This window comes from Echiichthys vipera, assembly GCF_963691815.1.
Source record: "Echiichthys vipera genome assembly, chromosome: 9".
Lineage (NCBI taxonomy): Eukaryota > Metazoa > Chordata > Actinopteri > Perciformes > Trachinidae > Echiichthys > Echiichthys vipera.
The window spans coordinates 21,509,731-21,526,280 of record NC_139834.1 but is presented as its reverse complement, the minus strand read 5'-3'; the positions used below and the strand labels follow the sequence as shown (position 1 = coordinate 21,526,280).

The following is a 16,550-nucleotide window of genomic DNA, read 5'->3' as shown; positions in this document are numbered from 1 at the left end:
GCTGAAGCAAGACTTGTCACAATGATTTTGTGGCCAAGACATTAAGGAGATTTTCGTTTTTCCTGCTGCCTCCACTTTGTCTAACTAGGCTAAAAGATTGATGAGAGGAAAGGAAGAAAAAGATGGAGACATGGACAGAGAGGGAGAAAGACACAAAGAGTGAAAGTGAGAATGTGTGTAAGGAGGAAAAAACAGGGCTTTTAAATTTTCAGCTGATATGGCAGAGTTGAGAGCCCACCCCCCGCATGTCTATGAATATCTCTTCTATTATTACTATTGACCCATGTGCCATAAAAACCGGTAGGGGCTCTGCATTACTCAAGCCTCCGAATTCTATGGCTACTACCAAAGGGCAACAGCCCATTAAAATACAGAGAGAGTATGCATAGTATAGAAAACCTCTTCAAATGTGTAAAACAAAAAAAAAGGTATCGTTCTTAGTTTAAAACAAAAAAAAAAAATTGGACAAAAGAATTATAACCCAATATGTTCGTATATCAACGATAATATCAACAATTGACACCTCATCATAGCTTCACGGTCAACAGCTTTTTCCACCACTTAGATAATACTCAGGGACAATTCCACTCGTGTGTGTGTGTGTGTGTGTGTGTGTGTGTGTGTGAGAGAGAGAGAGAGAGAGAGAGAGAGAGAGAGAGAGAGAGAGAGAGAGAGAGAGAGAGAGAGAGAGAGAGAGAGAGAGAGAGAGAGAGAGAGAGAGAGAGAGAGAGAGAGAGAGAGAGAGAGAGAGAGAGAGAGAGAGAGAGAGAGAGAGAGCCTTTGTATGTGCATGTACTGGGGGGACACTTTGATAAATGGCCAGTTTATGGTGCTGTCACACTGAGGATGTCTATGGGGAAATACTTCCCCACAAGCGCCAGTGTGTGTGTGTGTGTGTGTGTGTGTGTGTGTGTGTGTGTGTGTTTGTGGAGACTGGTATAATGCTCTGGTCATCTGATTGCAAGACTATGGTCTGGCGCATGATTAATCAAACTGATTGGATGGGGCAAATATGGTTTGTCATAGCACAAAGAGGAAGAGGGTCAGAGAGAGAAATGGATTACTTTGTTGTGCCTGAAGATGTGTGAGTGGGTGTGTTTTTGGATGTGTGTTTGCACATGAAGGTGTGTATGAAGGGGGCTGAAGTGAAGCTGCTGTGTGTTTGAGGGTCAGGGGTCAGATAAATGGAACATGAAAGAGTAAAAACACAGTGCGGCGCTGCTGACACAGCCGCAACCCTGTTAATATCTCACAGGGGCTGCGCGCTCACTGCGAGTACACACACTTGTTCCCGCACACACGCACTCACCTACAAAACACATGTATCCCAACGCAGTACACAGCAACGTTTGAGTAATTGAGCTGTGCCATTGCAGCTTTGTAATCGCTGACGTGTCTTTACATAGCCTTTGTGCCTGAACAATAGAGTGCCAGGACTAAGTTGTCGCTGGTCACAAGGAAGGAGGGAGGGAGGGAGGGGGGGAGAGAGAGTGAGATGGGGGTGGGGGGGTAAAAAAGCAAACAAGAAGCTCAGCCTGCATGTATGGGTGCCACCTGGTCTTAGATCAATGCACTGACACATAGGTCATTTTTAATATGCTTTGATCCGTCACCCCAGCTGGGCTGTATACGTGTGTGTGTGTGTGTGTGTGTGTGTGTGTGTGTGTGTGTTCAGAGGGGTGTTTGGGTGCGCTCTATCAAGCACATCTTGTTTTAGGACGCCAGACACGGTGTGTGAACTATCAAATTGTCCCTTTAATAGCCCCATTCTTCTTCGCTCATTATCTCTCTAACTGCCTCCCTGGAGATGTGGGGAGGGAGACAGAGATGGACTGATCATTTTAAGAAGGAGTGACACAGGGAGGGTTTTATGTAGTCATTACATAGGAATTAATTCTGTTGATGTATGAACTATTTTGTTACATATAAAAGGATTATTTTTTGAAGTTAATAGCAATTTTAATTTCTAGAGGATGTCTGTCATCTTTTTAGACGCACAAAATCATTTGTGTTCGCTGAGCTGAAACGCAGCACTTATCACGGCTCTCAAAAGAGTAAAACTGAGGCTAAGATAAGCATGTTTTTCCACTTTTGTTCTTCCATATTTACACAAACACAAACCATCAATCAAAGTCAATCTTACTTCTTTCAACCTCACATTCGTCTCCCCTTGTACCTCACTACCCTTGACAATCATGTACTGTATCTGAGAAAAACAAGGCCTAACTGTGAGAGAGAGGTGGTAGCACATAAGCGCATGCAGTTTACTGAATCACTGCACCTTATCAGCAAGACATGAAGATAATAACTCCTTTCTTTACTACTCGCTCCCTTAAATTTTCTTGTCTCTTTCTTGCTGTCTATTTCTTCCCTTTCTCTCATTAAATCTGTTCCACCCTTTAACCCTGTGTGCAGGTGCTACTGTAATTAGCCATTATCAAAAGTCAGGATTTGATTAAATGGCCACGAAGCAGCACGCAGAGCACTTTCCCTCTGAGCCCAGCCCCATAATTTCAAAAGCTTCTTGCAACCTGCTGAGGGCCTTTCAGGTCTGTGAGACGCCGCTTCCGACCGCTGGTAAGAGCCTGTTGCCGGCAGTAATCAAAACTGATAATCTTACAGGAGAGAAAGGGGGGTGGGGGTGGGGGAGTGGGGTGTGGGTGGAGGAGAGAAAAGAGAGCAAAAGAAAGAAATGGTCGGGGGCTTTCGGGAGGTTGGAGCTCAAGCAGCGAGCCTTCCATTAGAAATGTGTTGTGGCTCTGAGGGGGCCGGTGGCCAGCAAGCGGTGAAAAATGCTGCCGTCTTAAGGCAAGTGAATGGCATCTCTTTAGTGATTAGGAGTGGTAATAATAGGCACCCCTGCCTGTTACCCCTAAGTCCAATTTATTGCTAATTCATTTACCTGTTATTTCAGACAAACCTGACAGGAGTCACCTGCTAAGAAGTCATGTTTGTCAGGCAGGTATGCCCATTAGCTGGGGATCTTAAATCTGCCTCACAACGGTGGAGGGGAGTAGAAAGGCTGGCCTTATTGTTAGCAGATAACACCACACCACAGTTATCCTGACCAATGTGGAAAATCTTTTCTGCTCTGAAAATAATTAGACTTCATCCCTGGAGCGATTCTTAATTAATGTGTGTGCATTTTTTTCCCAGTTTTTTTTCATTGTAAGTGGATTTTAAGCCAAGCTGATCTGCTTTTGTGCTCTGCTGTGAAAATCCTGTACACTCAGGATAAAAATATTACATCGGACCTGGTGCATTAACAAAAAACAGCTGATTGAAAATGAGTTATGAAAACATGTAATAATCTTATTTTTCTGTGAAATTAAATCTAGCTGTCGGACCCAAATAACTCATTTTGAAAGTGTTTCAGTTTCAATCGTGGTCCGACCTTTTTGCAAGCTTTTTCACAGCAGAATCCCTTTTCACCGAGCAAAGCCATTAACATCAGAATAAATATTTGACTAGATATGGTTTATATTAGAATAAATCATGTCGTATACATGCTACTATATCCCCCAAGGAGAATTGGGGCAAAATAATCACTTTGACTCCCTGGTTAATGTTCTGGATAATTCTCCCAATGGAAACACTCTCTATGATAATACGCTCATATGAGCATCTCGATCTGAAATGTCACAGCTGATATTAGGGTTGATTCCTGGTGTATACTGTGGAAAATAAAGTGGGTTTCGGTATTAGCGTAGTAGATTGAAGAAGCACAACAAAATATGTAAATATACACTGGAGATCAAAATTAGAGAACAAATAATAAATACATGATTATTCTGAAATACTGTTATTTTTTATTGTTCAGAATTTGATAGAATATACGCTATGGCTATAGTACTGCTGTCCTCGCATGTTTTTTAAATAACCAAGGCAAAACCTTTATTTTGTGAAAAAAAAAACAGTGAGAAAAATTAGAGAACAGCATTGTGTCATAAGAGAAAAGTGTAGAGGCCCTTGCTTTGAATGACTTCAGCACATCTGCGCATTCTCACATTGCTCTGGTTTAATCTTGGTCCATTCTTCTTGCAGTCTCTTTCACAGTTATGTAACTGTAGTGCACTTTGGACCAGTTCTCCTCTGTCCACACAACATGCTCCTCAACAAAGGCAAGTCTTGCCTTTTTATTCTTTCTGCTGTTGAGAGATTTGGTCACTGCAGAGTGGGCTCTCAGTCCAAAAAGTCTTAAACGGCGAGGCCATGTGTGCCAAGACAGATCCTTGCCCTGTTCAGCACTGAACTGGCGAGCAACTCCAGCTGCAGTGTTAAACCGATTCCCCATTGAGAATCTTTGCAAAATCCCATCCTCTCGTGCACTTGTTTTACGTGGATGACCAGCCTTAATGAGGGACTTATATCACTCTGTGTCCTTTTAAGTTTCTATATTCTTGAAACCACAGACTTGGAACGCCCATCCTTTCTTGAAATGGCTAAGAGGGTCATCCCTTTGGCCTTCATCTGGACAACCTGCTGTTGCAGGGTTTCAGTCGCCTTAAAGCGGCTCGCCATCTTGCAAAGTAACAGGGAGAGCTGCATGATAAATAGTGTGTGTCCAACAATGAGGTAAATTGTCACCAAGTGTCAGTTTTACAGCAATAACTGGCAGCTAACTGAAAGTGTTCTCTAATTTTGCTCACTGCTTTTTTCACAAAATAAAAGTTTTTATTGAAGTGCCTTGGTTATTTAAAAAATCATGCTAGGACAGCAGAGGTATAGCCACCACTGATATTCTATCAAATTCTGAACAATATAGAATAACAACATTTAAGAATAAATCCATTATTAATAACTTATTCTCTAATTTTGATTGCCAGTATACTGTACAAATATTTGATTGGATTATTACATTTGGGTATAGAATTTTTTTATGTGAAAGTCTATTACTTTAGACAATAATCACCACTGCAAAAGAAAAGGTGCAGGGGTTGCATCTAAATTGAGCCAACATCTTGGTATTGTTGTAAGATCGCCCTCTCCTTCAGTGCCCAGGCCACAGGCTTTGTCTATGAGGGTTTGTATTAGCAAAGCGGAGGTCACTCTCTGTGACTGCAGTAAACTGTTCCCATCACTTTCAATGTAACTAGCTGAATAAAAGGATTACCCACTGTGAATTAGTACTAAGAGACAGAAAACCCCTCACTCCGGATGATGCTTTATGTAAGTGTGTGTGTGTGTGTGTGTGTGTGGGGGGGGGGGGGGGGGGATCCTCTCCTGGGATCCCCTACTCAGCCTAATCATTGTTTCTCTAACAGATAATTCTCCATGTCCTCACATGTGTCAGAGCGTGTGTTTGTGTATGTGTTAATTATTGCTGTGCCAGCTGAGTGTGCTCTTCCTTGTAATCACTTAATTAGGGGTGACGGCCGTGATGCTTGTTTACTCAATTAGCCATCCTCCTTAATTATCTAATTCACAGCAAGTCAGTTGTCCTTGTTAGTGAGCTCAGTGAAGGAGCGATATGCTGATATAGCTGTGTGTGTGTGTGTGTGTGTGTGTGTTCTGTGTTTCTTTAAAAATGTACATATGCTTCCACCTGAGGGGGAGAACATAAATGTATTATTACCCAAATGCAGAAAAGGGAAGCTAGAGCCATGTAAAATTCCCTGTACAGCATGTCACTTTCCTCTTAAGAGAATGCGCACACACATGCATCATCAGACACTAGATCATGCTTGTGGACTGCATATGAGTGCTGAGCCACATGCCTCAGATTACTGTCGCTCTGAATCCCTGAGATTTAGTCATTAATGATAAAATCAGTGTCAAAAAAAAAAAGAAAGAAAGTGAAATCTCATGGTGAGTATGATTGATGGTTGGTTTAAATGGAGGCGTCCAGGGCTGGCTCTATTGTTTCTCCTGACCAGCCTTGCCACTTACTCCATCACGTCCACCCCGGCTCCTTCATGTGGATTAAGGCCTGCCGTTTATTTAACAGTTCATTTGAGCGAAGGAGTGACCAAGGTGAAGCTGGGGGGGGTGTTGGCAGGGTGTCTGTGCCGTTGCGGGACGTCCCTTGCGGGACAGTGCCAGGCTGCGCTGTGGGGAGACGAGACAGGGCCTCCCCAGTGGACTAATGCCCTGTAATGAAGATTAAGACTAAGTCAAAGACCATACTGTTCAACCGAGATCGGATGGAAGGAGAGAGGGCTGGAAAGAGGGAGGGGGAGAGGGAAGGAAGTGAGGATAAAGGATAAAATAGGGATAGAGAGGACAGAAACCCTGGTTTTCAGAATGTGTTTGAGGGTGTATTACCCTAATTTGCAGCAACAGATACAGATACGGTCAACTACAAGAAAATGAATGCATAAAATACTGTGATTAATTGCTTAAAGAATTATATAAACCCACATTTTTTATGTCTCCTATTACATTCTTAATCAGTTTTCTGAACCAACTGGGAGCAAAAACAGATTTTTGTCAACAATGCGCTAATTACATTACAAGCTGTTAGGAGTGGTAAACCGGCATTCAGCCACAAACAAAAAAAATTGAGATTTGGTAAATTTATTTGAGCCCTTTTTCAAATGCATCTCTACTGTATTTGCCCCTTTCCTCTAACCTGCCAGGGATTATAAAAGTCATGTGTATCCAGATTTATTGTGAGAACTGAGCCAAGTCAAGAGTGACCAAGCAGTATAGCTGTTTAAGGCTGAAAGAACATGTAAAAAAAACTCCATCAATGCCTTTACCTTACCTTTAAAAGTAGTTCCAGCTAATGTGCTGCTTACAGGACTTACACATATAGTATGGATCATAATTATCATTTTCCCTTCATGTCACCAAATGATTGTTTATTTACTGTATTTGGATCGTCCTTTAAAGTTTTCCCAGTGCAGAGTCGCTGTTGCATTTTTGATTTTGAAGAGCACCCCCAAGGGTCCTGGATTTGACGTTATGAGAAACTCTCTGAGCTAATTTCAGGCCCTAATTTCTAGTTGTGATATTAGTGAAAGCAGCTGATGAATTTCAGAACTTTCCAGCCACTGTCGACATAAAACAAAACAGTGCATACATTTCAGCCCCCCCCCCCCCCCCCCCCAAACTAAGACAGTGATATAAAGACATGTGCCTATGTGCATATGAGTGTCTGAGGCCATTGTTCAAAGTATAGAGACAGTTAACCAGAGCAGCCTCAACACATGGCACATTTCACTTACCACTCTGTGACACAAAGCTCCCTTAGGACCTGTTACGCCCAGACACACTTCTGTCTCCAACCATCGCCTCATCCTTCACTTCTATCTCGCCTCAAGTCTGCTCTTCACCTCGTGTTATTTTCTTTTTTTAATGAAAAATTTTTCAAATGTTTTGACTACCTAAAATATTCAAGGGGGTAGTCTGATGTGCGGGATAGATGGATGGATGGATGGATGGATGGATGGGTAGGTTGATGGGTGGGTGGAGAAAGGGGGATTTTTTTTCACATGACCTTGTGTTGGCGGGGGCCAGCCTCTCAGCCCCACTCTCTGTCTCTCTTCTCCAGACGGGCTGTGTCTGTGACAGGGCTGGCAGTTCTTGCCTCTCTTGGGCATTCTGGCATTCCTTCCCTGTCATGCCCCCCATCCCCCTGCCTCCGGCTGTCCCTTGCCCTCTGAGGGTTTCCATCTTTACTAACGCTCACTCTGCTGCTTGAACTCCATCTTTTTGCCCGTCTATCTATAGACATTGTATTGTGTCAACACCACCCCATCTCCCACTCCATCTCTGTTTCTCTGCCGTTTTGTTTTTTTATCTTCCCTCTTTCCAATTGCTAAATTAAGTTTTGTCAACATAAAAATGTAGATGCCGTGTGTCCAAATCCCTCATTTTCATTTATATATCAAATGCATAGCTGTTCTCAAAGCACAAGTATTTTGTGAGATATTCGGAGCTGTGCAAAATATAGAGATATTCTTAGCTGTAACAGCTGAAACTGACATTAAAAGGTAGACGTGTCTGCAGTACAGTGTGACTGAGGATTTTTCTACCACAAAAGAAATACTCCTCCTTATACTGGGAAGTTTCAAATGCACCCAGCCTTTCTCACGCATAGATGAAGGGAGATCCTTGTCTGACACGTGAAAATATTTTTGAAGAGCAGGACCACACAACTTTCTGTTCTCTGCCTCCCCCTGGCTTTTAAGTCTCCGTGGCAACGCCACGCGGGTTGTCATGTTATTATCACCAATGCTTGACCAGCCAGCCTTCTGCATTCACTCTGTCTGCCTTAATGGACTCGCTGCTTTCTTGACAGACAAGACAGTTTGTGTGAGTGTGTGTGTGTGTGTGTGTGTGTGTGTGTGTGTGTGTGTGTGTGTGTACGTGTGTGTGTGTGTGTGTGTGTGTGTGTGTGTGTGTGTGTGTGTGTGTGTGTGTGTGTGTGTGTGTGTGTGTGTGTGTGTGTGTGTGTACGTGTGTGTGTGTGTGGGAGGGGGGGGGGGGTCTTTGTGTCTACTTTGAAGTACCAAATGTCCTTAAAAGCACAGAAAGATGACAATAATCCACCAAAGTGGGGACATTTACCAATAAGCAGTAAGTCCAAAAGATGTCAAGTGAGATATGTCAGCGTTCAAAATGTCTATTTATTTGTCAGTCTATATTTTTAAACCACAGAAAAGAAGAGTTCAAAGAAAATGTATCCACCTCATTTGACAATGAGATGTCCTCGGGTAATGGTTAAACGTCAGGATTGGGATTAAGTTTCGGAAAGTGAAAGGGTTAAAGGAAAATCTGCATCAGGTTGTGACATTAAATGCATTCTAGGAAGATTTAAAATTATTTTTTAGGCTGAGACTACACTGTATAATATTGTATTGAAGATGTTGTTTATGCCCCTACTGTGAGCCCAGAAATCACCCTTTCCTGGAGTAATAGCATTTTATGCTTTAAAAAAAACTTTCAAGTTATAAAACATTTCAGTGACAATATCTCATCTAGACCTATGTTTGACAGATTATCCACATGAACAGAAAAAAATATATACATATACAATATATCAGGAAGTACTGCACTTAACATCAAAATAAACCAAGACGTTAGTGTTTTTAGAGAGAAATTTAGTTTAGACATGCAGTGGAGAGGGTGATTATGGAGTATCATAATGGCCTCATACGGATAGAAAAAAACAAATGTGTGAAAGTGAGCGTGTGTGTTCATGTGTGATTATGACAGCCCCTGCAACTGTCAGACTATCGCCCCCCTCCTTTTGTTGGGTGACCCCAGAGAATGAGTTGGAATGGCTACTGGGTGAGAGATTATGGAGAGACAAAGACTGCAAGAATGAGGGAATAGGAGAAGGATAGAGGGAAAGAAAGGAGCAAAAAAAGAAAGAGAGGGAGAGAGAGAGAGAGGTCAGGGAGCCAGCTGATGTGAAAGTGCCTCCGATCACCTCGTGCTTCTCCTCCGCCCCCTCTGTCCCTCTCTATCTGTTCCACTCTTTCTTTCTTTCGTTCCCACTTGAATTCCTCTCCCAGCGCTTCACTCCATTGTGACGTCGGGTTTTGATCGGCGATAACAACAGAGATGCGTCAGTCAGGGCCCACACACACACACACACACACACACACACAAACGAGCAAAAAGTACCACTGCAAGTTAAAAGTGGTTCTCAGACACTCATACACACATACATGAACACAGTGACACACAGCAATGGCCTTTGAGTGAATGCTCCTCACAAGGCATAATGACAGCATTCTGCAGTTACTATAGCTGGGACAGTTCCCACAGACAAGACAGATAGAGACAGAGAAAGACCATTTCTTTCTGTCTTCACCTCTCCTCCTACTCCCCACCTCCTCTCCAACAACCCTGACTTTGTCCGGACCATGTGACCTTCCACAGATCAACGCTATTGGCTAACAAAGTCTGGACAAATGACTTGATTGTCCATAATCAATGTAACCAGTGATTATAGACACATTAGAGGCCCCATTTTGTAGAAAACGCCACCTTTTCAATTATGAAGCAGGTCGAGGTGTTATATAAATACTGTGAAAGTATCAAAATCCACACCGCTCGTATTCAGGAACTGTGCCTTTAAACCTGCCATCAGGACTTCTGTACAGTTGTGATGTCACAACTCTACTATATGTGGGTAGGAAGGGCCACTACAGCACCATTACAGTGGTTCCTCAGTTGCAATGAGATGCTGAGAGCACCCAGAACCACTGACCAATCAGACCAGACTGGGCATTTTTGGCTGGATGGCTTAAAGAGACAGTCGCTAAAACAGAGAATATTCAGACAGACCGTACGAAACAAATCAAGTGTTTTGAACATTAAAGCATGAAATCATATTCTAGTAGTAGCTCTCAGCTACGAACCATCCAGACCTGTCAGATCGTCTGGGATAGGTCTGCTCTGTGTCCCCAGAATCAGGACTAAACATGGAGAAGCAGCGTTCAGTTTTAATGCACCACAAATCTGGAACAAACTTCCAGGAAACTGTAGGTCTGCTGCAACTCTCAGTTCTTTTTAATCAATACTGAAAACTTTTCTATTTGCCGCTGCTTTTCAGTAAACTGCACTGTTACTTATTTAACTATAACACTCTTTTGTGTTTTAAAAATGACCATTTATGTTTGAATTGACCTTTTATATGTTTTAAATATATATGTTTTATGTGTTATTTCTCCCAATGCTATTAATGTTTTATGTGAAGCACTTTGAATGACCTTGTTGTTGAATTGTGCTATACCAATAAACTTGCCTTGCCTTGCCTTGCCTAGTAGAAACCCAAAATACAAGTATGAACCTCAAAATGAGCATCATGTGAGACCTTTAAAGGAATACTCCACACTCTTGAGTATCAAATACTGTCAGTTTGTAGCTTTCTTAAAATGGTCAAAATGTCAAAAGAAACTTTTCCATCCACGCCTGCAGTATAATCAGCACATAATCAATAATTCATAGTAATATAACAATAATATGACACCTCCAGCTAAGCTTCCGAGCTATGGGGAGGTGATAGCATGCCTGAGAAGGAGTTTATTTAACTGTGTTGTGTTCAAATCTGCAGTGTTTAGAACATTTTTGAACAGACAGATAAACAGCAGATTTGAGTGGTTCAGAGTGGTTCAAGACAGACCTTTGTTCCCAGTAACAGCCATTCCTTTGCAAAGGATCAAGCTACAAACTTTTCAGAGCCACTTTTCAAACTTACTAACATTGCGTTTGTGAGCACAGGAGGAAAAACATTATGCTTTGAAAGATTATCTTGCCTAAGGATCCAAACATTCCCCAACATACATGATTTTGAGCATGTGAGCTCAGTCTTTGCATATTTGTCTGTCTGTCTGCGAGGGACCACTCCCCATACCTCCGCAACCTACCACACAAACAGTACATGGATGCTCAGTTCTGACAGCCTTTCGGGTTCAACCCACTTCTTTTTCTTCGTCTGACCTGACACAGTGCAGGATTTGGCGGTGTATATTTTGAAGGGGGGTGGGGTGAAGGTGGTGACGGTGGTGGTTCTGGGTGGGGGGGGCAGGTTACGGATCCAAATGAAAACATGTCACTCAGGGCCCATTAAAACGTAACCCTGCCCAGCAGAAGAAAGGGTACCCATATCATCATTAAGTCATCTCAGGGCGAGGCGAAAACCGCAAATATTATTCCTGCACCCCCCAATACACACATGCACACACACTCTTTTCCTTCAGATGACAGAGAAGACAGGATGATTGGAGCTATGGTGTGTTTGCTCACTGCCCTGAGAATGACAAGAAGATGTTTGGGAACTTCCTGATCATGCAAGGGTTTGTATGTTTTCAGCAGACATGAAGTATATCATACAGGTAGAGTCTGTTTTTCTCACTTTGTATAGACAAACCTCTCTATGTATCTATCTTTTTTAACTACTCAATTATTCATTTTAGTCGATGGGATGTCTGATAAAATTGAAAGAATATTGACCACAATGTCCCATTGTCTTCACCTTCAAATCATCAAAATTGCTTATTTGGTCTGACCAATGGTCCAAATAGATATATATGCTGAAAATGTTAAAATGTATATTCTGCTGTGTTACCTTGAATTCTTGGAAAAAAAAAAGAGTTTCTTCACATGCATCCATGGTGAACGAAGAATACAAAAACTGGGAAAATTCTTGGTGAATGAGTGATGCTGCCCCCTATTATTTCAATTATTTGCCCTTCGTTCACCGTGGACATTAGAAAGAGAAACAATTTTTATGCAACGTAACACTGGGCGAGTATTTGATATACAAATGACCATTTTTAGGGTTAAGGTTTCCTTGGTGAACAAACAATTTAACACTTACTAAACTATCCAGCTTTCTAGGTCTTTCTATTTAGGTCTCTGTGTGTATGTGCGTGTTCAGGCCATGTCTGGGCGCCCCCCCCCCACCTGGGGGCATTTGTGGCGTTCAGCATTATGAAAAATGACTTGCCCCCGTGGCACATCAGGGTGGCAGTGATTATAATATCCAGATAATCATTTCAAACAAATTATCATAATTATCAATCAATCATGAGCCTATTTAAGCAGGGGGGAGGGATGGGGGAGTGTGGTGCTGTTGGCAGGGGGTAAACTATGGCCTGGAGCACTGGATCCCTTCTGTGACCCATGAGCCTCCCTCTGTCCACATAATAGCCCTCATACATTTAGGGTCATTTAGTTACCATATTTAGAAATTCAATTCCCCAGCATGATACGGGGGGGGGGGGGGGGGGGGGGGGGGTGTATGACAACTGCAGCTGACCCCCATTTGGCTCACTGGTCTTTCAACATGGAGTGGGAAAAATCTACTTATAGGTCAGAGTTCATATCAGCCCCTCTTATTTTCCATTTGCAACTAATTCTGCATCTAAAACACACATTTGCTGTAGACATTGCATCACAATGCAAATGGAACAACAACTGGTGGTCGAATTTGACTAAAGCACGCCCATGTCTAGTACAACAGACTTGTATCGCTATCTGGAAAGCATCAGCGCTTAAGGGAAATATGTTCGGTAAGCATGTCCATCTTCACTCAGACAAAAAAGAGAGGGAGAGTGACACAGACAAAGTAACAGAGACTTGATCATATGAAAGAGATATTCCGCTGTATCTTTTCACAATAAATCCCTTGTGAAAAGCAACATGAAGTGATTCAATCTCAGTGGTATTAAGAGGTGAATGAATAGAGCTTTGAAAGAGAGTGAGAGAGCGAGAAAGGGACAGAGACATTGAGAGAGACAGAGAGATAGAAGGAGAGAGAGATAGATAGTAGCCTTCAGGGGGAGATGATCATCTTGGGAAAAAAGCAATCAGTGCTCATTGATTTTCTCTGCTGGTTGAATGGAGGGTGTCTATCTGGAAGTCATTATCTGCCATCTGATCTGCTCGAGTGTTTACACACGTCGGGATGGACAGCGGCGCTCTTCTAAGGACGAGGATTAACACAACACGCACACACACACACACACACACAAGTTCACACACATACACACACACAAACACACACACACACACACACACACACACACACACACACACACACACACACACACACACACACACACACACACACACACACACACACACACACACACACACACACACACACACACACACACAGCATAGACTGCCTTCTTTTCACCTGCTCCCTATCTGGCTACCTTTAAATCCAAGGAATCCAACAAGAAACACAAGTCCTCCAATACCCTATTAACACACACACACAGAGAGACTCAAGTGTATGTGCTGTGTGTGAATAAGAATATACGTAAGCAGGGCCTAGACAGCTAAACAGACAGATAGTCCTGTTTTGTATTGCCGGACCAGACCAAACGAAACAATCTGTGATCCTATCACCAATAGCCACTGATAGCAATCTATAGCTCCAACAACACCATACCGTTTGCCGAGAGAGGTGGAGGGGGATGAAACTAATGGAAGAGGATGGATGAAGGACGCAGAGACGAATTTCGATAACACGTCTGTTTATTTTCTGCCTGTTGGTGGGTGTGAAGATGCATGTGCGTATACACACACACACGCACGCACACGCACACACACACACACACACACACACACACACAGACACACACACACACACACACACACACACACACACACACACACACACACACACACACACACACACACACACACACACACACACACACACACACACACACACACACACACACACACACACACACACACACACACACACACACACACACACAGCTGTAAGCTCTGGGCGGCTTTCAGTAAGTGGACTGGAGAAGCTACAATAACATCTTTTCTTCCGTTTCATCCCTCGTCTTAACCCCGACTCTACCAGTGCCCCCTTGCCTTTTCACTCCTCGCAGACTGACTCAGCAACATGGAATGAATCTGTGTATGTGGCCAGTATGAATGTGTTCATGCCTGGAAAGGGTGATGAAGTGTTTCTATAAATCTAAACTACAAATTACTGTAAGGTTACTATATTTATAATATACATAACTATCATCTTAAAACATATGTTTATCAAAGAGAGTGATTTTTTTTTTTACTTAAATTTTCTTGTTTATCTGTACAGTGTATCTACACAGACCATCAAACATCTTTTGTGTGCAGCAGTGGGAAATGTTACGAAGTTGACACATATTGATGAGGTTACTAAATATTGTATTACTTATGAAGTATCCACATCAGTGCATCTGGAATTCATTTAGAGAGAGAAGCCAAAAGTCAATCCTCTTTATGTCATTCACTGCTTATACATCTCATTTCCTCTCATCTCATCCATTAATCCATCCATGTATTCTGTTTTGTGCAGCAGCTGCCAGCTTGCCTATATAGAATTAAACTATGACCATAGTGGCTGACATATAGTTTACATCAACTCAATAATGTGCACTTTACTGATATGCCCCTCTATATAAAATGTACAACATGTATAAACACAACAACAGACCTGTTCTACTGTAATGTAAAGTTCAGCAACAAATAAGACTTGCAGTCATGCAAACACACACACACCTTTCAGCAGTGAACTAGTTTATTCACAAGCTACAACTCAATTAACATTCTGCCTTAATCAAGCATAGCGATGTTAATGACATGGTGGAGAAAGGAGAAGTCAATGTTTATTTGTGTGTGTGTGTGTGTGTGTGTGTGTGTGTGTGTGCGTGTGCGTGTGTGTGTGTGTGTGTGTATGTGCCCTTGCCCTGTGTTTGTGTGTGATTGCACGATGTGGATGAATGAGTCATGTCATAAGGAATGGCTCATGCATAATTTCATTCATATTCATAACAGGCATGTGGTCTGCCACCGCCCGATGAGGGCCCACCGCAACTCACACTCTGCATAATGAGATGTGGCCAGTTTGTGTGTGTGTGTGTGTGTGTGCATGTGTGTTTGGATTTCATGTATCCTAGGTACGCATACTGTATGTCTGTATTCTGTCATATGTGGGAGTGCAACTTTATGCACCTATCAGTGCATGTATATGTGTATGCGTCTTTGTGCTTGTGAGTTTGTAAGTGTGCGTGTGTGCAGCGTGGAGTGCACAGGCTGTTCTTATGTGGTAGTTTATAAAACAGTCTAGGTTTTTTCCACATTGTAGAATGTGTGGGGAACAGGGACCAGCCCAAACCACCTGCGGTCAACTCTTAAAATAAGCTCATTGACTAATGTAGGATTTCAAATCAACTAAGCAGTCGGTGATTCACATGCCTGCCTGTTTATAGAAGGTACAGCAACAAGAACCTTGACCTGAAATGCAAATGAGGAAAATTAAGTGATTTTGTTTTTCTAAGGGCCAAATTCGACTTAATTTCAAATGACTCCAAAAGAGATTTTAAGTGAAATATGTCTTGTGCATGAGGTTTCTCCTCTCACACACTGCTTTTATTAAAGGGGATATTATGTATTGAAAAGTAGTCCACCATTAGTTCTGCTCCCGATGTTTTGACTATCTTGTCATGTAAGATAAGACTAAAAGTCACAGACAAACTTTGGACACAAATTCCAAATATCAGTTTCAATTGATTTGATAGCTAAATCCACGATGAACACCACTCGTGACATATGTGTCAACTTAAATCAATCTAATAACTGTTTCCATTAAAAGCCCAAGTTTCGACAATTATTATATGAAAAATGTTTTTTTTTATTTGACTACAAGGTCAATCAAAGCAAAAAAAACAATGCCAATGGTGGATTTTAGAATATTTGAAATATTGGTGCAACACTGCAAATATGGATTGCTCCTCTGAAACTCAAATCTGATAAATACTCCACATAATTCACTGCTGTCCCATTTTCAAACATTGATTTAGGTTTCAACTACCCTGCCATTGACTTGACTTGGACTAAGCCTGCATGGCTTCAGTCATTCTCTGAAAGAGCGTCCACTCGGCTGTGGCCATTGTTCTTTCATGGACCATTAGATGGACATGAACTCTCTCCCTGTCCTTTCTTGACCCGGCGACACCGGCTGTAAAAGCGAACTGCCCAGCCTCTTCAATAAATTTATCACCTCATAAAGTGGTCACTGACTGGTCAATGGGACGTGTCGGTCACAGTGTGTGTGCATGTGTCAGTGTTTTTGTCTG

At 42.2% G+C, this 16,550-nt stretch overlaps 1 protein-coding gene across 1 annotated transcript in view; it reads right to left on the bottom strand.

Annotated features, from left to right (window-relative positions):
- The window catches only part of prdm16 (PR domain containing 16), a 186,077-nt gene that overhangs the window by 67,097 nt on the left and 102,430 nt on the right, over positions 1-16,550 (bottom strand). The window lies entirely within an intron of this gene.